Source organism: Equus asinus, chromosome 2 (genome assembly GCF_041296235.1).
Source record: "Equus asinus isolate D_3611 breed Donkey chromosome 2, EquAss-T2T_v2, whole genome shotgun sequence".
NCBI classification, from domain to species: Eukaryota; Metazoa; Chordata; class Mammalia; order Perissodactyla; family Equidae; genus Equus; species Equus asinus.
The window spans coordinates 108,729,140-108,756,386 of NC_091791.1; the positions used below are offsets into that span (position 1 = coordinate 108,729,140).

General features: G+C 38.8%; 1 protein-coding gene across 1 annotated transcript in view; it reads right to left on the reverse strand.

Annotated features, from left to right (window-relative positions):
• LOC106831998 (uncharacterized) overlaps positions 1-27,247 on the reverse strand; it is a 104,021-nt gene that overhangs the window by 65,225 nt on the left and 11,549 nt on the right. The gene's annotated exons all lie outside the window — the stretch shown is intronic.

The window sequence follows — 27,247 nt, forward strand, 5'->3', positions numbered from 1 at the left end:
AAGTTCTAATTACTGTAAACAATAGTTTGACGACCATCTTGGGTATTATCTTTTTGCTACTGAGAATGGATTTCCAGGAGTAAAATTATTTGGTCAAATCTTATAAAAAAATTTTTGGCTCTTGATACACACTGCCAAATGAGTTTCCAAGAGGGTTTTGCCAAAGTAACCTGTCACAGCTATACAAGAGTATCAGTTTCACCACTTCTTGGTAAACAATGGGAATTACTATTTACCAGGAATAAAGAGGAAAAGAAATAAAAATAACAAAAAGACTGTATACAAGTAAGCTTTTGTGTTTCCAGATCTAGGGAAAAAAAAAACTCTGTGAATGGTGCAAATTTCCATTCCCTTAACATCAGCCAGTTTCCTTCCAAGCACTTTCTCAAAGTATTGTGCTCAGCCTCTCAGAAACTTCTCATCCCACAGCCACACACCTTGTAGTTTTCCAGCTGAGTGAAGTCACAGAGGGGAAGGAGTGGTTCCCTGGTTTTCTGCCAGATGTCCAGGGGTCCCATGAAGGCCAGTGATTCAACTGCCTGCCATGAAGACAGTGTACTCAGGACCATTCCCAGAGGAAATGGGACCTGGTGAGGCTAATATATAAATATTTTCTTGCAAGGTGGAATAATGTAGAATGACAGAGCCCACACACCTGACCACAAAACATGGAAGGTGTAACCCAATGAGGCATATCACCTGAGCTCTGAAAGGGATAATGTGAGGAGGCACAGTTGGTTCATGGAGCTTTGCAAGAGACTTAAATAATAGCTGGTTTTGTGGGAAGAGAAAAAAAAACACAAAGAAAAGAAAAGAAAGGAAGAGAACACTCTGGCTTTTGGTAGTGGATTTACTATATGTAAAAGATGAGGAATTGTCAATGTTGAAATGGAAATTTTCTGATTTGAGGTGACCAAATAGAGACTTTTTTCTCACCCTTTCCAAATCAATGTCCTGCTGACCCCCCTCTTTCTTCTGAAACAAATCCTAAGGAGCCCCCAAAATTAACTGGAAATCTGTATGGGCATTGTTCTAATAAGAAAACGTCTGATGTCCCCGCTCATCCACGCAAAACCCTCCAAGGAGAAATCTCTTCTAAGTTTCTGTCTCTTAGGAGGCAGTACAATGACTTCTCCTGGCTCAGTTACAATGGAGTAGTCACACAAAAGGTGCAAATCATAGTTGGGCTCTTTCGACATTTGTGGATGAAGCGGCACTATTTGCTAAATTCTGGAATCTGATGCTGGTTAACCAGGATTAGCCACTCCATGATGGGGGCCATCAGTATGGTGTCTGTCCTGGCTCCATGGCTATCTGCACACCAGGGTATGAAGCACATGTACAGGCAGAGAACATGGTCGAAGGAATAAAGACTCAGCCTGCTATTGCTTACGATCTGCGTTTCCTTATGCAAGCAATTAACCTCTCTAGGCCTCTGCCACCTACTCTGTTAAATGGAGATAGTAACACCTGCCTTGCAGAGTTATTGTGAGAGAAACACCAGCTCCTAGTACACCGGAGATTTTTATGTCCACACATATACACTTACGTGTATGCGAATACATGTGCATGCACTTGAGTTTTTGAAAATCAATTACTCCTCTCCATTTTTAGAGCTCACAAGGTGATTTTTGAAAAGTCAATCAAGAAAGGAAGGAAAGAAACAGACTTTCCTCTCCAACAAGAAAAAGCAATTAAACGTCAAATATTAACTGTTCCTGGGAGTAAATTTTTTTAATGGGCTAAAGCCTTGGCCATTATAAACCTCCAATATGTAATTTCTAAGAAAGGATCAGATAATTTTTTTTTAAATTAAGTGGAAGATAAAATGCTAGAACCAGTGTATCCATTCAGAAACCACTTTTATACCCATTTTCAGGAGCTTCCTGATTGCATCATGCCTTTTAAGAGGCCCAATTTGTTTAACAGCACTTTATTTTAAACCTTCACTCGTGAAAAGCATTGATTTATGATAGGGCTGATTAAAGCAATGGTGTCTTAAGCAATAATGACTTCAATTACAGGACTTTCACCAATGTGCATTATTCTGATTTTCTCTGCATTCTTCCCACATTTTTATTCACTAAGAATGGGAGGATAGGTAGGTGACACAATTTTGAAAAGTCACCAGGCAAGTTTAGCACCAGAAAGAATGTATAGACAGGTGGACTGACATACCCTTTCGATGACATGAATGTATTGTATATTAATAAGCTCCGACAAACTTGAACAACTTCGTGATGCGCTCCCACCCACCATCATTAGGGTTATTTGGAGCTCTGATCCCACTCTATTTCAGCTGGAGCACAGGGAAGTTGTAAGACTGTGCACACAACAGATTCCCCCTAAGCCTCATACTAAGAGTTTCACCTTCCCTTTTCGTGGGGCTGGAGAAAATAGCTCAGCTCACACTTACATGTTTAACTCATTCAGATCAAATGTTGGCATGACACGTCCCAAATATTCCTCCTCATCTGAGGACCTATCTTATGGACCAGGCTGATAAATAAGAAAGTGAAGTTGGCCTAGAGTCATATGCTAGGGAAAGTTGGCAACTTCGAAAGAGCCCTGTCTACTGGGGACAGCTGCTCCGGGCCCCAGCTTATTGTCACCAGGTGTGGCTGTGGACCAAAACGGTGCCACATCTTCAGATTTTCCAAAAGAATCCAGACATCCATATTCTTATGTAAAGTTGAATTTTCTCCATTTTTTTTTAAGATTTTATTTTTCCCTCTTCTCCCCAAAGACCGCGGGTACATAGTTGTATATTTTTAGTTGTGGGTCCTTCCACTTGTGGCATATGGGATACCACCTCATCAGGGCCTGATGAGCAGTGCCAGGTCCGTGCCCAGGATCTGAACCGGTGAAACCCTAGGCTGCTGAAGCAGAGTGCGCGAACCCAACCACTTGGCCCCGGGGCCGGCACTGAATTTTTTCCATTTTAAGGGTTAGACAAACATTGACCAAATTCAGCCTGTAGGTCCCCTCTGTTATGCACCCAGTTGGTGCACAAGGGGTCAATCCATCTAGTTATTGGAGAGAAGCTATGCCACAACATTGTTTTAAATTAATACAGTATTTTCATTCCACTACTTCATACACATTTCATGGAAATCTCTGTGCTAAGAACCACGTGCTAGCCATTGGGAATGCAAAAGAAGAACAATACCTATTATCTGCCATCAAGGAATGGACAGTCTAGCATTTACATATATATGGACTATGAAAGATTTCAGGTTTTCAAAGTTTAGGGGAACACTGGGGCTCGATCTACCACCTTTCCTTTTAGTAAGAATCTCCTTTTCTTCAGCTAAGTTCCTTTGTCCCTGTGCACTGCTTTGAGGCTCCATCTTAATTTGAGCACCAGTCCCAGGAATCCAAAAGTCCATCTAAGATACATTCCCATTAAAATCTCCCACAGCACCTGGAAGGGAAAATTCCGATCACACCTTGACAGTTTTTCTCCATCAAATCTGCTTTACAGATTTCTCAGTTCAGTGCTGTTAACTAGACTCTCGCGTGATTTAAACCTAGCTCTCAATCTCAGCTGTTCTATGCTGCTGTAGTTTTTATGAGAGCTGACCAGCAAATGCTTCGTGCATTAATCCCTCTGCAAAAATCACCTTAATAACTTTTTTAACATTTCTTTTTAATTATAGAAGTCCCAAGACAAAAATGAAAGTATTTGGGCCCAGCCATTAGAATTTTCAGCTTCGCACTTGAAAAATGATGTACCTAATTGCTTTACAGAAGAAAAGCAGATCAAAGTTAAGATTCTTTCTTTTAAAACTTTGTGATTATTTCTCAGACTCCTCCTTGAAATGCTTTAAAAGTACTTCCACTGAAATGTATATGGGCTTTTCTCCCCTCCCTTTCAATATGCTAGGACTTTACTGTCGCCTTCCTTTGCCCTCTTTGATGGCACTGCCTGAAAGGAAAGTTCTCAAACCTCACCACCACCGGCAGGGTACAGAAACAGACAAGACAGGTGGTGCACTGTGCTAAGAACTAGGCATAGCACCAACTTAAACACAGCGTTTGAAACATTCTGTAGCTCAAAAACAGGCAATTACAGGAGACCTCATTTCTTTCTTTGCATAAAATTCTCAGCCAACCCTTAGCATACACATCTCCTTTCTGTCCTCTCTTCCCAGCCCATCCCCATAGCAAGCTCGCAGACTTCTTCTCAGGGAGCACTAAACCACAGTTAACACGCTCCAACCACTCTGGGCACTGGATGTTGGGGAACATCTGAACTTCTCATCTGCTTTACACAGCAGGCACTTCTTATGAGGTCACTGACTTTCTTAGTTCGAAGCTACTTTGGTGATTCTTCCCTAATCTCTTTATTTGACAAATGGAGGAGAAAAGACTGAGAGAGGAAATGACTTGCCCAAGGTCACACAGCTGGTCCCCATGCTTGTTGGTCTAGTGCTCTCTCCACTTCCACTCAGAGCCATTGTACGGTACAAATAACAGTTCTCAAAAGAGAATTTTACTTAGTCTTCACAATAAAAACAAATTTATTACAATAGCATTCATGGGCCCCCATTTTGTGCCAAGAGCCATGTCCATTCTGGAGACTCAGCAATGAATGGGAAGCATTCTAATTCTGATTCCATCATCTGCTAATGATGCCTCCTCACTGAGCTGATGCACAGAGCAATCACTGACTGATCACAGGGTGTAAAAGCTGGGAGGAATCCCAGAGCTTTCATTCCAACTTCTTGTTTCACAGAGGAGGAAACTGAGGCCCCAAGAGGCCTTAGAACTAGTCCATGTTAGAGGCTGGTCTAGAACTAGTTCATGTTAGAAGTAGGTCTAGAACTAGTTCACATTAGACATAGATCCAGAGCTAGTTCAAGTTAGAGGCAGGTCTAGAGCTAGTTCACATTAGAGGTAGATCCAGAGCTAGTTCATATTAGAGGCAGGTCTAGAGTTAGTCCATGTTAGAGGCAGGTCTAGAGCTAGTTCATGTTAGAGGTTAGTCTAGAGATAGTTCATGTTAGTGCTAGGTCTAGAGTTAGTTCATGTTAGAGGCAGGTCTAGAGTTAGTTTGCGTTAGCAGTAGATCCAGAGCTAGTTCATGTTAGAGGTAGGTCTAGAGTTAGTCCATGTTAGAGGCAGGTCTAGAGCTAGTTCATGTTAGACGTAAGTCTAGAACTAGCTCACATTAGAGGCAGATCCAGAGCTAGTTCATGTTAGAGGCAGGTCTAGAACCCATGATGCTGACCAATGAGTGGCGTTCTCTTTGCTTCAGCACATTCATCTCCTGCAGAATGCAACCTAACATGGGGGCCCAATCCATCATATTTATCACAACTATCTCTTTTGCTATCCTTCAGGTAAGTTAGTTTGTCTCTATGTTCTGCTTTGGAGCTCCAATAACTTGAGGTCTATTCCCATGAATACTAAAGTCCATGTGGGGTATATTCCCATTAAAATCTCCAACAGCAATTGGACAATGGCTCCTGGAACAGAGTTTAGCTTCCTATGTAACAGAACTGCAGTGACTGGCAGAGTGTACATGGGAACAGCATACACCCATCCCTTTGATATGTTCAAGACAAATTCAAAGTACTCGTATGATGAGGTGATGTCAGCAGAGACACCAGGGTTACTGTTCGGACCTTCATCATGCTAATGGAATTTTTAGGGTTGCCATAGATATATTTAAAATAGTAGCTGCAGTTTATAAATATTTTCAATGATTTTGTAAACCAACAGTCTTCAGTAATCTTAGCTGAAACTCTAAATGGTAACTGGCCCCATTAAAGAAAAAGTAAGTTAGATCTTCTATTATTTTAAATGTGGTCTTCCAGGAAGATGCCTCTGGACATAACTACAGAAAATTAACACAATAAGTAAAGCATTATAGAACAGCTATTAACGGCTCACACTAATAAAAACCAAATGGGGGCCTTAATTCTGGCCCTCTGGGAGAGAAGGACAGATAAATAAACAACAGAAAAAGAATATAGACTAAAGGATAATTGATTTTAAACAATAATAATACAGAAATCTCCCGCTACATTAAAAAAAAAAAATCCAGATCTCTATCTTCACTTAAGGTATGATGGAAGAAAATTTTCATTCTGCCTTGTTAAGACCTAAGTTTGAAACTAATAAGTGTGCTTTCCATGCTAACAAATTGGAAAAATTAAGGCGTGCTGACAAGGAAGCTCTTAAATGCTAGGCACATGGCCACAATGACTATTTTGCTGTATTATCAAAATGAGGAGCCTTTCCGGTCCCTTTCAGAGAGGAAGGCGAAATCTAAACATTCAGAGCTCACGTTCCAGCAGGGTGGGTCAGAAAGTGGAGTCCAGCGATACTTGGCATTCATGGCAAAGGCCAAGCCAGACAGAGTACAAAAGGAAGATTAAGTGTTTCCACTGCCTTGGGCAGAGGCTGGGGCTGCCAAGTATAGTATAGCCAATTGGCTAAATCTTAAAATTTTTGAGAATACTTGGGGTTAACTCTACATAGAAATTCATGGTAGGGAAGGGTCTTTCTTTCCATTTTGTTATCTATAACATGGCTTGTATTCCTGCCTTTGAACCTAGCCAGGAGTTAACAGTTTCTCTTCGTAAGTGCCTGCTGGTGCCAAGTGTCTTACCAGATGCTTGACACTTGTTGTCTCTCATTCTTACATTATGCTTGCAAGGCAGGTGATGATCCCCAATTTAGAACTGAAGAAATGGAGGCTGGGGTGCTACACAGACATGGTCAAGCTCCCATAGTTACAAGGCCTGGCCCACCCGACTCCCTGCCTGTGGGCATCCTGGCTCTATTGCTGTTAACTGTTATTCCCTTCCTCAGTCTATTTGCACATATTGCTCTAACCAGTCTAACCCATGGAACCAATCCTCTCTACATGGCATATGCAAAATCCCAGGTTATTTTTACTTTTCCCTGGCAAAAACTCAGCAAATTCAAAAGAAATGATAATTTCTACGTGAGAAAATAGTTCAGCATTTTCTTCAAATGCAAACAAAAAAAGAATCTTACACAAGACACCAAGTTTGAAGTTGGCAGAAAATAGCCTGGGAATTTCATAGCTGGCACTAAGTAGAACAATAGTGGTTCCGATTTGTAACGTGTTGGTCTGAGAATTGAAGGAGAGCTCTCCTACAGTGAAATGTGGGTGTTTAGACTAGAAAAGAAGCATCAGTAGGTACGTGATGGGGTTTCTGTACAGAGATAGAACACTTGTGTATAAAAAGGATAAGGCTTATTCAGCACTGGGTAGAAAGGCTGGGAGACATACCAGGGGCCAGTGAACGGAATGTTCGGGGGGGAGATTGAAATCTGAAGCCAAAAACATACCCTAAAAGCCAGAATTCTTCAAAAATACGGTGTATTCAGGCCATGATACTCAGCAGTGAAATAGAGGAGGCACTTTGAATAAAGAATATTTTAAAATAATTTGGAAGTTGTAGTCTTTTGCAATAAGACAGGAAAAAAAGGAAGAAATCAGATAATTTGGGGGAAGGGGACAAAATGATCAATATTTGCAGGTGACAATATCTACCCAGATGGCTCAAAAGAATCAGTTGGCAAATTCTTGGAATAAGAAAGCAGTAAAGTGGCAAATACAAACTAAAAATGCGTAAGTAAATAACTTCCCTCAGCAAACAGCTATAAAATTTAACAGAGAAATTGTATTCACAATAGCAATGAATAAATTTGAGACTATATGGAGAAACTACATGAAGAAACTACAACTTTACAGAGGCTCATATGAAAAGATAAATGAGAAGGTGTGCTTTATTTCTATGTTATATTAAATAGCTTGATAATAACAGACCTCAAATTCCCATACATACTAATGTATAAATTATATTCTCTTACACATTGAACTTGATGAGTTCTTTTGGAGTAACAAATAGGGGAAGAGCACCCCAAAAACTAACTGTAAAGAGGAAGAATTTGCCTTACTGGATTTGAAAACATATTCTTAAATTGTAATAATAAAAAGAGCAAGTCTTGGCAAAAGAATTGATGGAGACATAAAGATAATAAAATAAAATGTAAAAATACAGAAACGGGACCAACAACATACAATATTTAGATCAGTAAGGAACAGAGGTTTTACTAAATAGTTTCTTACCACAAGGACCAAAATAAATTCCAAACAAATGAAAGATCTAAGTGGTTTTAAAAATAAAAAAAGCCACAAAAGCACTAGTAGAAAATATAGGTTAATATTTATCTGACCCTGGGATGTGCAAGGCCTTTCTAAACATAACAGCAGAGGAAGAAAGAATAAAGGAAAACTGATATTTATGTACTTAAATTCATAAACATGGACATTAAAAGTCTATTAACAATTAAAAACCAAATGACAAAATGGAGAAAATGTTTCACACGATAGTGAAAGAGTGAATATACTTAACATGTAAAGAACTTTTATGTTTAATAGAAAATCAACTTTTTTAATTTTTAAATAAATAAAAATAACAAGCAAATCACACACACAGAAAACAAGACAAATAGCCAAGAAACATGAAGAAAGTTAGCATCACAAATAGTCCAAGAAATACACATCATAATAGGATTCTAAGTTTCTCATCTCAGGTTGGGAAGAGTTAATGATGGCTTGTGAATTCTGCATTCTCATTCACTACAGGTGGGAATATAAATTGGCATAAACACTTTGAAGGGCAACTCTGCAAATCATAGCCAAAAAGGCCTTTGACTCAGGAATTTCGTTTATAGCAATTTCCAGAGGAAATGGAGATGCACACAAAGATTTCATAAAGGCAAAAATTTACAAATAACATAAATATCTAACTAGAGGTCAAATGAGCTATGATTCCTACAAATAAATATGATGCAACATAAAAATCATCTTTCACACATGGACAAGGAGAACAGGTTAGAGGTTACCAGAGAGGAAGGGGGTGGGGAAGGGTAAAAGGGATAAAGGGGCACATGTGTACGGTAATGGATCAAAACTAGACAATCGGTGGTGAACACGATGCAGTCTAAACAGAAACTGATCCGTAACAATGTACACCTGAAATTGAAACAATGTTATAAGCCAATATGACCTCAATAAGATACTTTTTAAAAAATCACCGTTTACAATAATTTTAACAACATAAGCAGATATTTATTACGACTTAGATGGGAAAATCAGATTACAAAATAGTGGATTACAGCAGGGCCTCCATCTCACTTTTCAAACATACAAATATATGCATGCACAAAAGTAAAGGAAAAAGATTAGAAAATGTATATCAAGGTATTGACAATGATTATACTCAAGTGGTGGGACTAGAGGCAATTTTTATTTACTTCTTCATGCTTTTCCACAATTTCCTAAATGTTCTACGATGAACATGTATTATTTTTGCAACCAAGGAAAATATCGTGTGTGTGTTTTCAATCTTCGTTTTTCTGGAACTTAGGAAGCGTTAGGTAGACTTCCTGGAGAGGGTGCTACAGGAAGATAAAAGGGGACCAGGCTACAGGGCTTCTCAAGCTTGTGAGTCTCTGTCTTCACCTTATTCTGGCTTTTTCTGTTCTTTTTCACCTGTTCTCAGAAAGTTTGCAGCTTCCAACACCATTTTATTTGCTCCTCCTTTGAGTGACAGAGCAGAGTGTCCCAACAATACTTAATGTATTTTGTGTCAGGGGCCTGTGGGTCAGCAAGGTTATTAATAAACATCGCCTCTTGTTCTAATTTCGGTCCCTTCCCTCTGTCGTGTCTTTCCTCCTGCCCTGCTTTTCCTTTCGCTTCTCTTTCTGTCTGATCCTTTTCCCCTTCTCCCTGATATACAGGATTCTGCCTTCATCCTAGCTCAACTTCTGGCACGTTTCCCATGACGCCGTTCTAATGTTCTTGTTGGTCCTGTTAAGTTTTCCTGGGGAATTTAATTTTTGAGGAAATGCTGAGTGTCCTAAATCGATTCGATGCAGGCTGATGTGATACCGCGATCTGACAGGCATTGGAGGGTGGGTGTAGGGATAAATAAAATGGAGGCAAAATGTGGATGAGGAGGGAGCATACCTTGTTTTTCTAAGAAGAATTTCTGTTAAACAAGATTCGCTGCCCACAGAATTAGCCAGACTTGAGAGGCCACTATGATCAGCCCTACATAAAAGGAAGCGAGCTTGGAAGGCAAAAGGCAGCTTTGAATTGTACTATTTTTCTATTGTCTTTAATAAGACAAAAAGAACTTCAAGAGTTGATCACGTATATTCGGATGTGCGTATATCAATGTTACACTCCGTTAGAATGCATATATTGAAGCTTGATTTACTACCAAAATTTAGAGTAGGTCTTGTTTTATTTTTGCTGATTTTATTACACAAATAGAAGCGGCTGCATTGTCATCACCACTACCAAATCCTTACACACATGCTCTTCAAATCCTCTGAACTTTGCACACATCCCATTCAATTTTCCTTCTCTTTCAACATTTTCTACCTGCAACTTTAGACCAGAGAAAATTACTTTGTGAACTGAGAAAGGTCAATTTCTAAACACAGACATACGCGCACACAAATCTGCATGTGCTCCTTCCAAATTTATTAAACTTCAATTGTTACTTTCTTCTAATAAAAATAATACTGCATCTCCTATCGTGTGCCAATGGGAATTTACTTAACAACGATAAAGCAACACTTTTATATGGGAAAATATCTAATAAGAAATGTATGATTCTGTGTTGAATTATTCATACTTTTAAAATTAACCTATTGCACTTTTCTCCTGTTTAAAACCGCATTATTTTTTAAACATGACCTAGACCACGTTTTTTAGAATGAGTGGAAGGTTTTCAGAGTGATGTAACTTTTTCTTTCTTTCTTTCTTTCTGGTTTTTTTTTTTTTTTTTTGGTGAGGAAGATTGGCCCTGAGCTGACATTTGTTGCCAATCTTCCTCTTTTTTTGCTTGAGAAAGAGTGGCCCTGAGTTAACATCTTTGCCAATCTTCCTCTTTTTTGTATATGGGTCAATGCCACAGCGTGACTTGACAAGTGGTGTAGGTCTCCACTTAGGAACCGAACCCATGAACCCAGCCTGCCAAAATGGAGTGCACCAAACTTAACCATTACATGACTCAGTGGTCCTGGAGATTGACGTAATTTTTTAACACGATTAATTCTACTCCAAACTAGGATCTTCAAAATGAAGAAATGAAAAAACAAGATGAAATGACAAGGAAGCTAAATTTATTCAGGAGAAAGATAGTTTTCCATATCTAAATTCATCATCATGAAACATGCTAATTGTGTAGCATTAACAGAATTGCATCAACTTCTGGTCTTTCCCAAACTAAGAAAGAAAATCTGTGTGAACTTCGAATGAATTATGCTTCAACTTCTTAGAACGGTCACCCCTCACCACTTTAGATTAACAGTTAGGGATCCTAAACTCAGCTAAAATCTCCATTGGAAGTAGCCATTAATCAGACTTGACCGAATTTCTAACTTGGTTCCTTGCTTACTCTTGATTTTCTCATTTTCCTTTTGAATGGATCATTCTTATCTGGTCTATAACACCAATCAAAGGATGAGTATAGCTTTAAATGTGTTCTGTTAAACATGTGGTCATTTGTCATTCATGGATAATATTTAACTACGTTATTTTCTTCAAAGGCAGTATTTTTATTATCATACATAGGCTTGCAAGAGCATTAATTTATTAGGCTGTGGTGGCGAAAAAAGAGGAACAAGAAGAAGGGGAAGGAAGCTTTTTCTTTTGATGGGGAAGATTGGCCCTGAGCTAACATCTGGGCCAATCTTCCTCTATTTTGTATGTGGGACACCACCACAGCACGGCTTGATGAGCAGTGTGTAGGTCTGTGCCCAGGATCCAAACCCACGAACCCTGGGACATCAAAGTGGAGCACACAAACTTAACCACTACACCACTGGGCCGGCCCTGGAAGGAGGCTTTTATTGAGTGCCTACTATACACCATATGTGTGAGATTGGCATCCATTCCTTCCACGGAGCTTTGACACTGTGCTAAGTGCTTCACACATCTTTTCTGATGTCATCCTCACACTATCACTACAAGAAGATATTGTGAATCTCACGATACAGACGAGAAAACTGGGCCTTAGAAATGTTATGCAACATGCCCAAGACACACAATTAGTGTGGCACAAGGCAGGGATTCGAACCCAGGCTCTGCTCACCAAACGACAGCACTTTCCATGATGCTGAATAGACTCCACTGTTGACAATGGCGAGGACGTGCCTCTGAGGACTGAGGATTAAATTCTGGAGTTTACTGCAGCCAAAGCTTGAGGTCAATGGCACCTGATCACCTATATGGTATGATTTCAGGATGTCTGAAAGGCCAAGAAAGGCCTTCAATGAATCTTGTTAGATAACACGCTGGAAAACATTATGAAAGGTCTAATACAGAAATTACCGTGTTAGCCTGACAACATAGATGTTATATGTTATAACACCCACGATAATACATGACTCAAAATGGACAGACCAGTGAGTTTCAAAAACTGGACATCTTTGTACCCTTGTTTTATGTATTTTAAATTTTCTATATTTAAAGAGGGTCATCGGTTCCATTTAAATTTTGATAAATAAATGTTCTGAGGATCACCTATGGGGAATTTTTCCCTCACATAATAAGGTTGGATGCAAAGCACGGTTTTATGCCCTGTAGCAGACCATTTTTTTTTTCATGCTCACTCTGTTTCAGCTGCTTCCAGGTCCCAGCCTGGGAGCAGCAGGTTGTGGGACGAGGACGGTGTGGCGAGTGTCAGCCTACAGTTCTTAATGCTCTGGGGATAAGATTTCTTATGAAAACTGGCAGCTTTTTTGTTCTTCCTCAGCCTTTTTAACACACAGCCAGGTCTCTCTGTTTAGCTGCGCCTGCTGCGGTTGTGACTGTACTGGGCTAAATTTATGCTGCCGACAACTCCCATTGAAGTGCCTCAGTGGCACCGAGTCAGTGGGAGTTGTGTGTATGTAAGCACAGGCAGACCTTGGCCCGCGGAGTGTAATAGCATATCTGCCTTGGGAGATTATGGGTATGACATGGGCGATGTGTAATGGATAGGGCAGTCTGTGTACAAATTTCAAATGACTTGCTACACCCCTTTAGGACGGTTGCTGTCAAAAGTATTAGCACTTTACACACACAACAGCCATGTATCATATTACCAGTGGCCCCTTCTCCCGCAGAGTGGCTCCTCCCACATCTCCCAGTAGGTGATTGCTTCAGGGGTACCTACTGAAAACACACAAAGGAGAAAGCACTGGTGAATTTTATTCTTTGAGCTCTACTATATTAATATAGAAGGAGGAAAATACTGAACGTGTTTAAATAGCATGGACAGAAGTTCAAAGGGAATTACATGTAAAAGATATGTCTGAAAGATTTAAATTTTCAACCTGATGAGAACTCGATTTTCACATAGTGAAGCTGAACCAAGGGGAGCGTTATGTTGCTATGCACTTAAATCAAGACCCACCCTGATGTCAGCACTTCCTTTTTCGTGTTAATGGAAAGGTAGGGAGATGCAGAAACTTCCATGCCATAGATGACATTTAAAACATTTAATTTTTTTTAGCATGTCTTTTTTGAATGAGTCTGCCAATGGCCGGGGAATCTACAAACATTTAAAAAACATGAAGATCTGACAAAGGACCACTAGCGTTCTTTAAGTTCCTTTTCATGCTAAAAATAGACAGTGTCCCCTCTCAGATTGGTGCAAGCAAACGAAGCAGAATCCTTTCTCTTTTTCTGGGTTGTGTGTGTGATCTTTCTGGTCTGGTCTTCAGCGCTAGGAGGAGGCATTATAGATTAGAATCAATAAAGACACTGGTGACACTGATGTTCATTCACAGAAAAATTAGCAACAAAATAACCACCATGACAATGGTCTGAGGTTGAACATTACACATCTTCCTTCCACCAAGTCCTTTTTTACAATAATATTGAAAATCTGTTAGCATTAGAAACCATACCGTTGATCATATTATCTGCTTGCATTCAGTGTCTAGAACATTATGGAAACTCATTCGTTCAAGTACTCAATATATCAGTCCCAAATATATTCCAGGTACAATGCTAGTCTCTGGAGATACAAATATAAATGAGATACTGTTCCTGTCCTTAGGGATCTTGTCTTGATTTATTTCCTTTGTATAACAAATAGTGCATGTTATGTGCCTGTTTCTGGTCTAAATGCTTTACATCTATTAATTCATTTAATCATCAAAACAATCATATGTGATAGTTACGTTATTATCCCCATTTTACAGATGGGGAAATAGAGGCACAGGGAAATCAACATGCCCAATGCCACACACCTGGTATATGAGCAGACCCAGGACTTAAACCCAGGCAATCTAGTTCCCAAGACCCTACTATTCATCACTGCTTATGAGCTAATGGATGAAATAAACCTGTAACTATTTTCAACATAATTACTAGCGACATCAACGACCCTAGAAACCCCAGAAACCCTTGCTTCTGCAATATTTAGATCAATCATTGGGCAAAACTGTAAAAGCCATGCTAGTCAATTTATAAAGGAAGAAAAGACAAGAGAGACAGGCTTGAAAAGCTACCAAAAAGCCAAAACAAAATGCAATTTAATGGGGATAAACATGAGACATTCTTAAATGAAATAAATCCTCTGTACATGCACTGGGTGATAGAGATCTGACTCCACGGTTTGGGGGCTCCTCCCTGACTCAGGGGCCTTTTTAAAGGCAGTCATGTGACATGGTGGACAGCACTGTCCCTGCTGGCCACTCAAATTCTGAGTATTTTATTTGCTTCTGGACACTTCTTAAAAGACTGGCAAACCAAGGCCTACCAAGGCCAACTCAGAAAAACAAAACCTCTGAGTCCATGTCCTGTGGGGATCCGGGGAATGTAGCCAATAAAACAAAAGTGGTAGCTTGAAGGGGTGGGGAGAACGAAAGTTATATTCAAGTATTTGCAAGCCTGTCCTATGGGAAAGGGATGAAGTTCAGTTGTATTGCTTCTGAAGAAAGAATCTAACCCAATGGAAAGATGCTCCAGAGACATGGATTTTGCTCCCATAGAGGAATAAAACTTTCTGAAAACAAAACTCGCTGTAGTGGCAGGCTTGGAGAGAATGAGCCCTGCCTCTCCCATCTCTCTAGGTGTTTGGCCCTGGCCAAACTGGGAGCCTTCACCCATTTGTGTTACCCGCCTTGAATTTACAACTCCCCAAAATTGCTGGATTGGTGTCTGTCTGCCTATCTGCCCATCTCTAGAATTCTGAGTTCAATAGGAAGTTGGATCAAGGTTCTCCAAGTTTCCTTCCAAGGGCAAGATTCCATGACTTCTTGATTCCATCATGAAGCCTTGAATTCCAAAACATTTTTAAAACTGGTTATCCCTGTTTTATAGGTGAAGAAATATCAGAGGGCTGAGCAACCAACAGAATTAGAGGCAGATAATGTCTCCCTTCTCACACCCAGATTCCTACTCACACTTGAATAACTACTTCTACACAACCAACCTTCGCACTGTTACGGAGCAACTTAGTCCTAACCTTATTCTAGAAAATTGGTCTGGTCCCCAGTGGCCACTATATCATTTAGCTGAGAGCTTACTATCATTTCTAAGTTAATTTGTGAGTTAATTGTAAATGTCAGGAAGCTCTGACACTGCAGAAAATGGTGAATTATTGAGATGAACCAGGGTCAGAAAAATCCAAAATTAAATAAAGTTGGTTTTTGATCAGTTTTTACCAGAAAAACGTGTTGACATGGGAAGGAATTGGAATGGCATCAAATGGGAATTGCCTCAGAAGACAGCCCTCCACTAAATGAACAATGGGTTACCGGGTAAAAAAATGCCTTTCAACCCCAAGATTCCCATAATACTCCACAATCACAGCACCCATCATGTTTTCTTCTAAATGACTAGCCAAACTGTAGAACTTTAAAAAGAAGAGCTCAGTGCCTGCCTGTGGATATTTCCAAATTGATGGTCTAAATGTGGCATTTAGAGTAGTTAAATTAAAAAACTCGGAACACACATGCATTACGGCTATCAGTAAAATAATGACTTGTCTTTACCACACTTCTGCGTTTGGCAGGCCTGGGCTCCAGGAATAGATGGCTCCCATTTCTTCTTGCTGTTTGACCTCTGTGGTTCCTTTCCCCCTGGCAAGGTCAAGCCCTTAACATCAGGATTATGTTAAAAGAAAGAGGAATATTTTCAAAAAACTTCTGGAATTATCAGGGTTGTACAAAGTGGGGCTGGTCCCTCTTGGTAAAGGGAATAACCTAAATCTAAGCCCAAATGATTCAAATCTCTATCAGCCTTCAAGTTTTGGCCAAATGATGCCTCTTTTTCATCCACGATGGCTATTTTTGCCACAATCTATGTCTAACTATTTTCAGCAGTGCAGCTCTCATGGTCATAACTTCGCTGTCTACCATTTGTTACTGATTAATCCACAGTATATTGGAAAATGGAGTTAAATTGGAGTGCTATGGTAATTAAGCAAAAGATGTCAAAGAGCCTTTATTTTCTAACTTCTTTTGCAAAAGTCCTTTTGGGGAAGTGGCAAACGGAAAAACCACATCCTGACACATCATACGCAACCAATTAGACCCTTCCCTGAGTGATAGAATCCATGATTCCATTGCAGGGGATCTATGTGTTAAATGTCAGACCTGGAAGACAATATTCAGTTCCCCATTCATCGAAGTTTTAGGGGAAGCAACAACACCGTTTTTCTGCTGGCTCTTCTCTATACTCAGACACACAGGTCAAAAGAGAAGTCAACGATAGGCTGAAACTTCTGTAAGCTACAATCTCCAGCTTGTGGGCCAGAGCCAAACAGCTCTTGGCTACAAAGTGTAAACAGAGCATTGTTGCCTCTTAATCTGGGTAATTGGTCCCAAATGCTGTTGCCACTTTTCAGATCAGATGCTTTACATACTTTTTAAAGAATCTGGAACTTTTCTTCTTTGGCAGGGAAAAGTTTGGAGTGTAACTCAGTCTTTTCATCAGCACTAAGACTCCTATAAACAGCCAGGTGATTTCATTCAGGGGCCTGTAAACACAGGAGGCTTGGGGCCTACTTGGAGAGATCTACTCGGTTTTCGTATGTTCATCCATCTATCATTTGGTCTCACATCCAAGCTGACTGCGGTGTGCTTACTTAATATGCACAGCTTCTGCAAGGGCCGAGTAGACTGGGCCACCTCCTAGAGGATGCCAGCCAGATTTCAGGAGTTCTTATCGGCATGTCCCTTGAGGGTAATGTGCCGTAATGAATTTGGCCTAATGCCAGTTGTTTTGTGACATCATCTTCTGGTCAAAGTCACAGGGATGATGTATGAGAGAGGATAGTATGGTGTTCTGAGAGGAGACCAAGCTTCGGGAGGACCAGGGGGCTACAGGGCGTGTGACCCTGGGCAGGTAACATAACCTCCCTGAGCCTCAGTTTTCATATCTGTTAAGTGGAGGTAATAATATGTACCTTGTAAACTCATCATGAAGGATAAGTGAGAGAGTGAATATAAAGGTTACGGGGGCATTCCACATATTATTATGATGTAAATCATTTTTTAGCCTATTTTTCTGCTTTAGTCTGCACAAGACAGGGAACAATTTTTTCGTTTTCCCTGTGAAATCTCTGGCTTGGGCTTCATTATTATTCCAAGAAAATATATCTTTCATTATGGGTCTTGCAAGACAATGACAATATCTGAGTTCCCTTAATTTGCTTTTCTCTTAGACATTCCTCTTTATCTATTTCCAACCTCTCTAGTAACAGGTTTAACTCTTAATTTTTCTTCTAAATGTTTCTAGAACGCTGTTGACATCTATACTAACTATTGCTTCTCCAAGTATTACTTATTCAGTTCTTTTGATCTTTCCTCCCAAGTCAAACCTCTCATCCTGGCATTTGTGTCCTTTTTTTATTTGAATTCCACCCAGTTTATCTCTCTCTCTTTAGCACTGAGGCATCTTACATATGTAGCATTCCAAGTGGAAGCTCAGCAAAGACTTATGGGAGATTTGGGGAGTCAACTCCCATCCTACTTCTGGGATAAAAAGATTAGACAAGAATGAACTCTCTCTCCTTTGACTTTTCTCATTAAATTTACTACTGTTATCAGAAGTTAAAAAATGGGAAAAGATCTCTCCCATTCATAGTCCACATCAGTTTGTTTCCCAAACAACATTCTAATTGTATTTTCTCTAGGGAGGCAGTATGGCCTTATGCTTAAGTACAGAGATTCCAAAACCAGAAATCCCAGGCTTCAAATCTCTTTCAGGAGCAGTGTAACCTTGGGCAAGTTATATAACCTTCCTGTGCCTCATCTTTCTCATCTGCAAAATGGAAATAATAGTATCTGCCTGGTACTGTTATGGTAAACTAAATTGAATTAATATAGTGCTTAAAACAGTGCCTGATTATAGTAAGCACTCAAGAAATGTTAGTTAATAATATTTCATCTAGGTTCTCCTTTTTAAAAAAAAAAACCCTATGTATACTGAACGGTCAATTTCCCCTCTGGGCGCTCATACATGCTCATCTTTTGACATACATTATGGGAAATTTGCTTCATATACTGTCCTTTCCTATTTCAGAACGTTACAGGAAATACGGAATAAAATAAGACAAAACTGCAATTCTAAAAACATCTTCTAGTTCTCTTCCCTCAGCTCATCATCTATTCATCATTAGCTAAATCGGAATGAAAGTTTTGCTATGAACTCAAAACCCAACTATTGAGTCTGGGTTAGGTTTCGGAAAACCTGGTTTGAATTTTAGGAGACTCTCCTTCTACTCTCCAGTGCCAAAAGAGGATTTATAGTTTCAGGTGGGTGCCAAATGAAACTTGGTAAGTTCATCTGAGTTTTACTTTGGGTTTGTCATTTGAATGAACTCAAATTTCATGCAGCCTTAATCCTTATATTTATGGTTTTTCTGCCATTTTCACCTCAGTTGATTAAAAAAATTAAATAAAAATTGACACACACTGTTCAGTATTTGAGCAAATTGCAATACTATAGAATGCATGCATGTCTTTGTCTCAATAAGAAATAATCATGAGGCAAATATATTTTTGGTAACACGTGCTTTAATGGGTCAAGCTATCTTTGCAAATATTCCCCTCTATTTCATACTGTGTTTATTGGCCATGAAATTCCAAATTGGCCAGTTGATAATTAACAAAATTATCTATTTCTGTCAACATTTAAAGATCTACAGTGCATCATCTTTTATCCCTGGCTCAGTTAAACTGTGACTTTAAAACCAAATTTGTATAATTTAAGCTTTCTCCATTTTTGCATTTCATCCCCCAGAAGTCAGAAGCCCAGAATTTAAGCTAGCTAATTTCCTCAAATTATATGCTAGAGGGTTGGGGAGATTAAAGGATAGATCTTTTATGTCAAAATGATAGGTTCACAGTTTGTGATTGATGATCTTGTACATATAAATGATATATGCCCGTTAGATAAAGGGGCCTTCTGGGATGAGAAGATTAGGTAAAAGTGAGCTTAGAGAAATTTCTAAATCCTACACTTGCAGAGATATGGGCAACGTGCTTCCAGTTTTATATAAGACAAAATAATCTTACATAACTTACATATGGAGACTAATATATCAACTAAAAAGATGATTTGCCTAAAAGTGCATTTTTTCACTCCAACAGGTCAGTGGAAGCTTTGTAGTTCTATTACTTCAAATATCTACATTTTAGTTTAACAAACAGTTATTCTGGGGTAATTGTTTTCTTAAGAAATGTACACTCAAAATTCCTCTCAAATACTACTGACGCTTTTTCATAAATTGACAACATTTTATATTATTTAAAAAATTAAAACCTGAAAACAAAAAAGGGCATACTTTTTTTTCTTCTTCTAATCTGTAGTCCCAAAAAGAGGGCTCATAAAAATAAACTTTACATCTTTGAGAATCCCAAAGAACCAGGGTCAAGATTTTTTTGGCTAGAAAAGAAAGCAGTTTTGATATTCAAAAAGCTGGCCTCCCTTAGTCAATCCCCTAAAGGGAAAAATCAGCTAATCTTAGAAAGATGGTAAATTTAAGTGATTCTGTAATCCAAGTTAGTCCTCGACCATATTTTAAAATATAATCAAACAGTAGGGACTGGGAAAAAGACATACAAAGTTTCAAAAATAACTCAAAATAGAAAAGTCGAGCATTTCTTTAAGAGGCTCTTCTGTTTCTAAACTAGAGGATGAATAGCATCTTACTGGAAAATAGCAGCCAAGTTTGCGCCGGCATGCCCACTCATGGTAATAACAACAACAAAAGTCCACTTAACGTGTTCTATTACCGCATCATTTAAGACGGTATCAAACATCTAATTTTTGTTGGTGAAGTATTCCCAGTGTCACCCTAAACAGCAAGCCAGCTAAATACGAACACGTCTGTACACAGCCTCTAAGATTCAGGCGACAAACAACTCGGCACGCACGCACGCACGCACGCACGCTTGCACACGCATGCGCACAAACAAACATATACACACGAAACCTGACCAGGCTGTGCGCTGGGTCTTTGATACCTCTGGCATATTGTAAGCCCTGGAAAGAATTTTAATCTACATGGTTTGAAAATAGGGGCCTTTTAAATATGCCGCATACAATTTGTGATGGTCATCTCTAAAATGCTGCTCCATTATCCTTTTCCATTTGGTATGAATGAGGCTAATTAATTTCAGGCCATACTTGATGAGGTCAGCACCATACGAGGGGTGCGTGCTAGACATTGCTAATCTCTTTCAGCTGAGAGTGATGAATTAAAGATGAAGCATGCCTTTGCAGGCCTAATTTAGAATGTATATCAAAAAACCTACAGCAAATAATACTATACCCTACAACAAAGGAAAACTTGTTCTCTCAGGCTCCCTGAGTTGTGTTGATTTTAAAGACATTTTCAGTCCTCTTTGGAATTCCAGCTGTGGATGAGTGAACCATATCAAGAAAATCAGGCCATCTCTCACACATGGCCATGTGGACAAAAAGTGGGATTAAAGGAAAGAAAGAAAACAAAAACAAAATACAACAATCAGGGTTTGATCCCTTGTGTATTAAAATTCTACGACTGACAAAGATCCCAAATTAGCAATACCTGTCTTCCAGCACTGGCCACCCAGCTCTACTGGGACATTTCAAAGCAACATGCTAAATGAGGCAGCCTGTTGTTTTTAAAGCAGATATCCTAATGAGGCTTATTAGGTTTTTCCATGTCTCTATTTTGAAAGCCAATAGAGATTGACCAGGTAGATAATGTGATACCTTTTATTAAGCCAAGAAAGAAATTGTAATACAGATGCCTCCAGGCCAAAATGTTCTTATGAAAGTTAGTGCTAAGCCAACTTCTGAGTTGTGAAAAGGGAGGTACACCTCGCTGATCTAAACTCTAAAGGGAAGAAGGAATTAGTCATAATTTCTCAAAGATAACTACTATAAGCCCCTTAGGGTGGCAAGAAAGGTGGCTCAGCCCAGAGACGAGAGAATACACCTTGCAGAAAATATTTCAGCATACCTAGGGAGAGAGATCCTGACAGATTATTCTAATGAGTTGGAATTTCCAACTGGTGGTCACGACAGCTCTGGATGCTCTATCCCAGTAGCCCTCATTAGAACAAAGCTGCTTCGAATTAGATTCAATCTACATGCTGAATCAATCTTTCATCCCTTTGATTGCTTCTGAAAATATTTATATTTCTTAATAATGCACATTTTGTCTTGCAACTTCTGATTAAACCCAGACGGGGGTTCCCAAAGCAGGCAATGTATGTGGAAGAGTGATTTGAGACAGGAAAAGATAAAAAACACAGGTTTTTCCCATTGAGGAACCATTAGAGAATATAAATCTAGCAATTTTGGTTGTGTAAGCATCAGAGGAGGGTTGTAATAAGTACAGATTGGAATATTATAGTGACCTAATGGAGATTACAGAATATTCTTATTATTCTGTGATTCTTCATTGCAGCTTTGACTGTGTGGCTGCTTAGCTTAATAGACTTTATGAAAAATGATAGTGGGAGAGATTTAGGAAGATTTCATATTACAACCAATAACAACCCACACAAAGTATTATATCAAAAAAACAGAGAATTAGCTATAATAGGGACATGATCAGATGATCTAAAGCATGTTTTTTGTTGAGTAAGGAGCAGAGCATGGTGGAGATGTTTGGAGGGAGTAGGTTGGGTTTCTGGTTTGGGGGCCAAGAGAAAAGGGGTCTACTTTCAACCCTGTCACCAATCAGCTGGGTGACATTATGTAAGTCACCTAACCTCTCCAGACTTCAGGGTTTTCTTCTGCTTTATCTGGGAATAAGGGAGGTAAAGTTTTTCCAGTAAGTCTAAGATTCTATGGTTTTCTAAAGTACCATCACTATCTTAAGTATTCAGCTTTCTGGAGGCAGAGAGGAAGAAAATGGAGACCTCGTCCAAGGCCGAGTGTCCCCAGTACCAGTCTCTGAGAGATGCAAGCCACACCTTCTCAACGTGTCCCTCATGTCACTCGTCCCCACTCACCTCCGTAGAGATGGCTGTTTTTTCTCTTTCCTCTTAGAGATCATGACAGAGGAAGCACAAAATGCAATGCCCATAGCTTCATTTGACCCAACTACCTCATTTTAGAGAAGAGGAAAATAAAGGCCAAAGAAGTTGTGATCACATAGTAACCAGTAAAGCTAGAATTTAAACCTAGGTCTCGTTATTTCCAAACTAGGGTCTGTTCTGTTAGGACACACTGCCTCAGAGTTGGAAGGATTTTTATATTTCAAAAATAAGTGAGATTTCTTGTGACTACTCAGTACAGTTGAAGATTCCTTGCAATTGGAAACAGGAACATAGAATAGGACAGTGGCTTTGAATGTAGACTTCCTGGATTTGAATAACGTGTCCCCAACTTACTAGCAATGTGAGTTTCAGGCAAGTCCCTACGCTAAGTCTGGGTTTGTGGGTTTTTTCTCTTGAATCATAAAAATAACAACAGTATCTACCTCAAAGAGTTGTACAGAGATTAAATAAAATAACATATGCATATGTTTACCATAGTTCTGGTATATAGTAAATGTTAACTGCCATTGCTATCATCATCATCTTCTTCTTCATTTACATAAGGACTTGGAGTGAAAAGACCCTGAAAGAAACCTAGCAGACCTAGGTATGAATTCTGACTGGGCTCCTATTGGCTCCATAATCTCAGATAACTCTCTGAGCCTCGGTTTACTCATCAGCAAAATGGGAATTCAAAATCTCTGTGCAGGATTTCAGTAAAAATCAAATAAATTATGCATGTGAGATCATTTTAAACAGATAGAGCCCTATAAAAACACAGGGGTTGATTGTTTTATTAAAACATTATTATTACTAGGTTGGAAAATCTCTGGATGCTTTCAGTTGGTTAACAGATAATAAAAGAGATGCCACTGTTTGGTTTCTCAAACAAATCACCTTAGAAATTATATATATGAAACATTGTTAAATCATAAAAGAATAAATGCATTTCCTCGATTATTATTGCCATCCATTTAATCCAATCTACTGTTCTCTACCTAAACTTGCAGGTCTCTCATAATTTTGTCTTACCACAGGATTAGATGATGATTAGGTTACAGGTATGGGGTTTAGAACAGGAAAATCGCAAAACCACTCTCTTCTCTGCCTTCCAAGTAAGGGACAGAAATAACTCAAAGTAAAGAAAACACATTTTGTGAAATATTAAATGGTGACTTCCAAGAAGCCTTCATAGCCTCATTAAAATACTATCAAACTTTGCTATTGACCAGCTGGCCGTTGTGTATGAACTTAAAAATATCTTCATTACTGAAATCTAATTTGTTTAAGCTAAAGAAGCATCAGGGGATGGGGAATTGTTTTTTGAGTGGGATTATTAAAGAGTTGGGGCCTAAAGGTGTACGTCTATTTTAAAAAGAAATTTTCTGATTGTAGATAACTTCTCAATTTGATTTAGTGTCGAACGATAGTGATGGGGTTGATAAGTGAGCATTCATCGGTAATTCATCTTGTGCTGGTAGAAATTTACAGCAAAGCAGTGCTTTCCCAACAGTGACAAGCCCTATTAATCTTCTTCAGACACATTTCAATAGGTGTTCCCATCTGTGGCCAACATCTAAACACTCTGGCATCACTGGCGACTTGAAGACACCTTCATTTCAAGTTACACTGGTGAAAATGTGATACTAGATTGTACTCTATTTTTTAACCTAATTCTCTCTCTTCATTCAATTAGCCTTTCTTGCCTGGATTTTCTGCTCATGTGTAGCATCATTTCCCAGGGAGAGCTCTCAAAGATTTGGTTTCTTAGAGATGCACAATCTCCCCCAAGGTTAACAACCAACAACTTTTTTGCAAATTAAAATTGCATAGATTCCAGTTCTAACAGTCACTGGCCTCTGATTGCATATGTCCTTAGAAAGGAGAACCTGCTCAAATGAAGGCCGTCTATGCAGTGAGGGGCTTTGGAAAAGGGGCAGGCTATAAAACCTATTTGTGTTCATATTCGGAATGCAATTTATTATCCTGAACTGTGATGTTTAATTTCAATGAAGGGGGATACTGGGGAAAGGAGAGGCAATTAGGAAAAGAAGGGGGTGAAAAAAAAGCCCAGGGTTTAAATATCCACAAGCACTCGACATAGTCAGTTCATAGGATAAAACCCCTGTCCTCTTCCTTTGCATCTGCTGGAGGGCCTCCCGTTAGAGAAGGAAATACAATAATCTCTTTAGGAATACATTATTTCACTCAAATTGCCTTTATTCTACAGGCAACATGCTCTCTCTGGCTGCAAGGTTGGTGTAGGTGAAAAATGTGGAGGGGGTGTTTGATTTTGGATTGTACCTAAGTGCTTTTTTGTGCCATTTTCAACCTCATAATGGGTTTGGTCTTGCAAAGAAATAGGATTTGAACAGCATTTTTCTTGTGCACTGTAGAAATCTTTCCAAAGGGAAAATTCTCTGATACATTCTTATTTTGGAAAGGTTAGATACATCTGCATAATAAATGGAATTTTTTTTAACTTCATTGAACTTTTTTGTCCATATGTGATCTGAAATGTACATGCTTTTACTATGTGTGTGTAAAGATATATATATTATAAAGATACGCATTCTCCAAAAGGTCTCCCTTCCTCACACAAATTATTTTTCACAATGATCATTTGAGTTTGTTATAGATCTCAATAACCTTATTGTAGGTGGCAAGTTTAAATGTGCCATATTAATAACTTGCTATCCAAGACAAATTAAGTCCTTATGTGTCAAAAGCACTCGGCACGGGATTATCTACAAGACAAGTATTTATTGAATAAACGTTGAGTTCAATTTCATTTTAATGTGACTGACTGTATGTTTCAGCCTCTTAGGCGGAGATAAAAACACTCAGACCTATAACTGTGCTGCAACATTACACCTAACTTGTCTATTTCTATTATTGTCTCCTAACTTAGAATATGGAAAGAAGTATCTTTTTTTTTTTTTTTTGGTGGTTGTTCTGAAGAGCAAGGGGAGAGATAGAAAAACGGCTGGCATTCAGCCTAAAGAGAAATCATTGAAACAAATTAATCCTATGCCGTTTAAATTGACATGGTAATCCATCATCAGAGAAGGCAAACTCTGAAAGCAATCTAGAATCTGCCCTGCTCTTTCCTGGCCCTGGAGGCACAAAGACAGATAGTAAAGAAGGAGGGGGGAATCGTAAAAGTTAGGAATGCCTCAGAAAATCATAAAATTGGTTATATCGGCTCTCACTGTCCCGCCTCTGAAAACCTCTTTTGGAAAGGAAAGGGTAACTTTCATCAGTTGCTTTCCAAAGTTTTCCTCTAAGTGGTAGGTCACCTGCAGTCGAGCTCCCAAAGTCGGCCTCCTTCTCGAGGCTGCCAGGCTGCTGATTAAAGTCTAACCACTGTCTGCCGCATTTAAAAAGTAGACCAACTGGGAGCTTTGGCAGGACCCACAGTTACACAGAAACTTTCTGCAAAGTGGTAAGGGGCTTCTTAGGTAGGGTTTAGGATTGGGGTTTGTTTTTGCTTTTTGTTGTTGTTTCGGTTTTTTAGTGGGGGAGAGTGAGAGGAAATCTTTTTCTTCTTTTTTTCTCCTATAATCATCTTGTTTCGCACTTGATGAAAAAAGGATGTTATTGTAATTTTTAAAATAAAACTTTTGTAACATCCCTAAAACCTGAGGCCAGCCATCATGTCCTGTCACTTATCTGTGTCTTTTATTTTGGAGGCTTACTTTTAAATCTTCCTTCACTTTAATAAGCCTGCGATGATATGTTGTTAAAGTTCACTTAAAATCTAGAAATTTGTATATAAAACTGAAGTATCCCATCTTGGTAGATAGTCAAGATGAAAAATCTCTCTTTAAGAGCTCCATTGTAAAAACAATATGTGTGTATTTCCAACATATTGAATCCTAAGTTTTTTAATCTTTTTAGCTCATATATGTAATGTTGTTTTTGTTTTTGTGTTGGTGGGGTAAAGAACCTCACCTCTTCATTACTGCCTGGACATACGAATTTGAACACAGAAATCAATTTGATCTTTCAGTTTAACAATGCATTAAGCTATAAAGGCAAGACAATTTGAAAATTTTTTTAACCTCAAAAAAACACTCTGTTAACAATAGAAAGTATGTGAGGACAAAACCCCAGATGCTTTGGTGCCAAAGGCAAGAAGGTAGAGGACATGAATATAAACCATACCCACAAGCTGCCCTATTTAAATTTATCTAGGATAGAGTTTCTTCTTGTTTATTACGAAAACTTTATATGTTCCTGAAACTTCAGAGTAAACATCAAGCCTCTTCTCTATAATTAGAATTTTTATTCACTGTTTTTAAAAGGGGGTGAATAATTCTTGCATACTGACCAATGTTTTTTTAAAGTACATAAGCATAAAAGACAAATTAAAGGCATTTCCGGGTGAAATAGGAAGAGAGTTAAAGGCTCTTATATAAAATATTCATCCTCAGCCATACCGGTTGCAATTTTAAGAGTTGTTAAGAAAGAATAGATTAGGTGTTTGTAAGTGTGTTTGTTTTTACTAGAACCTGAGAAATTTAAATAGCTCTTCAATAACTGAACATTCAATTGCACTTCGGAAAAAGATCTGATGCCTTTGAATTTGTTTTCAATTTATGAACAAAGTAGACTTCAGCAAAATAGTATATGATTTAGAAGCCATTAAATTAACCAAAATCATATAAAAAAATCAATGAGTAGATAAGCATAGGTCTTGGAGACT